The 2,307-nt window shown below is 38.8% G+C and overlaps 1 pseudogene; it reads right to left on the bottom strand.

Annotated features, from left to right (window-relative positions):
* Positions 1–709: 709 nt before the first annotated feature.
* LOC114500415 lies at positions 710–1,942 on the bottom strand (annotated as a pseudogene).
* Between the last annotated feature and the right edge of the window lie 365 nt (positions 1,943–2,307).

Here is a 2,307-nt window from a genome sequence, read left to right as displayed (position 1 = left end):
CCCCAGACACTATCATTTCCACACTGTTTTCAAAATTGTTTCAACTTAGAAAGATCATCAATTAAAAACACCTTTCCTTTCTTTATTGTCTTAAAATACTAGCTCAGGAAAAATAAACTCAGCATTTTGTCATACAAACTATTTACCCTATTATGAATCATTTAATAAATTCCTTTTCAATTGGTACTTAAAGGAGACATTCAAAAATATATCAAGAATGTGATAGAGGACAGCTTTGCAGAACTCTAATCTTAAGTGTATCCAAGGATATACTCCATTTTCCATGTGTAAGCAGGGTTAGAAGGACTTGAGTACAGTAGAGCTAAAAAAATTAGGAACTCTTTAGGTATCTCTGATTAAACTTACCAAGATGGCTTTTTATTTTTTTTAATTTTTAATTTTTAAAAAGACACGTTTATTCAGTGTCATGATCAGACTATTACATTTAGCAATCAACAGTATGGGTGCAAAAAGAAAAGAAAAACTACATTAAAAACCTTTTGTTGGAATGCTTTACACTTTCCACAGAACAGAAACTAAAATAACCTGTTATAGAATTAGTCACAAATACAGTACTTGAGTTTTTTGTCCATTCACATGAGTATTGTCTAAACATGTCTTCTTTGTAGCAGCTAGTCCTGCCACTACTGTGCTTGGCTGAGTTCACAAGTCTGTTCTAACTTGTAGCTTTCCTATCACTTCTCTGGCTCTCCTCTCCTGATAAGCTTTGTTTCCTGGTAGTAATTAAAACCCTCTGCAACTGCCATAACTACTGCTGGTACTGGAACCACCATAGCCATCTTGGTTTTGTGGTTTGGCAAAGTATTGGCTTCCACCACCATAGGGCCAGAGTTTCTGCCTCCAAAGTTTCCTCCTTTCATGGGTCCAAAATTTGAAGATTGATTGTTGTAATTGCCAAAAACATCATAGCTTCTGCCACCTCCAAAATTGCTTCCACTACCACTGCCAAAGCTGCCTCCACCTCCTCTGTTGTTATGGCTACCATAGCTGCCACTCCTGCCATAGCCACTGCCCTGGTTCCCATAACCCTGTCCACCACTTCCATAGCCTCTTCTTCCTCCAGAGTAACCAAGGCCACCACCTCCATAACCACCATCATTATGAATTCCATTATAGCCATTCCCACTGCCACCATATCTACCACCACCATGGCTACCACCAAAGCCATATTGACTTCTGAAGTTTCCTCCATGACCAAATTGTCATTCCCACCAAAACCACCTCCATGACCACCTCAGAAGTTTCCAGAACCACTTCAAACTCTTTGACTGGATGAAGCACTAGCCATCCCTAGGGCCACCAGCCCTATCTCTTGCTTAGATAGGGCTTTCCTTACTTCACAATTGTGGCCATGTACAATATGGTATTTCTGAATGACAATCTTATCTACAGTAATGGTCATCAACGGTTACAAAAGCAAAGCCTCTCTTTTTGCCACTGCGTCGATCAGTCATGATTTCAATCACTTCAATTTTCCCATACTGTTCAAAATAATCTCTTAGGTGATGTTCGTCAGTGTCTTCTTTAATACCACCAGCAAAAATCTTTTTCACAGTTAAGTGCACACTCAGTGTTTGAGAATGTTCTCTTGAGACAGCCCTCTTAGGTTCCACAACTCTTCCATCCACCTTGTGTGGCCTTGCATTCATGGCTGCCTCCAGCTCCTCCACAGTGGCATACGTGACAAATCCGAAGCCTCTGGAGCACTTGGTGTTTGGGTGTCTCATCACCACACAGTCTATGAGCATTCCCTGCTGCTCAAAATGGCTCCTCAGACTCTCATCTGTTGCTTCAAATCTCAAACTTCTGATAAAGACTTTCCATAGCTGTTCCAGCTCTTTGGGAGACTCTGACTTAGCCATGATGACTGCAGAAGAGGGAACTTCAACGATGCTTACTCAGCGGCATCCAATGGCCCAAGATAGCTTTTTAGATGCACGTAAAATTTTGTTTATTGAATGAAAGAAGAAACTATTTCAATTTATAAAATTTTATAAATCAAATCCAACTTGACTCTAACTCAAGTCTTTGTGCAGAATGTCTCTATTTTCTTGTCTTTATTCACAATCCAAAATATTTTAAATAAAGAAGACTTTGAGTATTTAGTAAAGATAGAAGCTATGGTAATAATTATCTAGGGTATGCTGGATGTTGCTATGACTTTCCTCTGACTCATTCATTTTTGAATCATTGTTTTCTGAGAATTTGTATGTGTGAAGTAGTTTTAGGTGCATGAATAATTAAAAGTAAGTTTGTGACCTCTGATTTTAGAATGAAATAGAAATA

The sequence above is a fragment of the Phyllostomus discolor genome, chromosome 6, assembly GCF_004126475.2.
Source record: "Phyllostomus discolor isolate MPI-MPIP mPhyDis1 chromosome 6, mPhyDis1.pri.v3, whole genome shotgun sequence".
Classification (NCBI taxonomy): Eukaryota; Metazoa; Chordata; class Mammalia; order Chiroptera; family Phyllostomidae; genus Phyllostomus; species Phyllostomus discolor.
The sequence above is the reverse complement of the archived record's forward strand: the minus strand, read 5'-3'. Positions and strand labels throughout refer to the sequence as shown.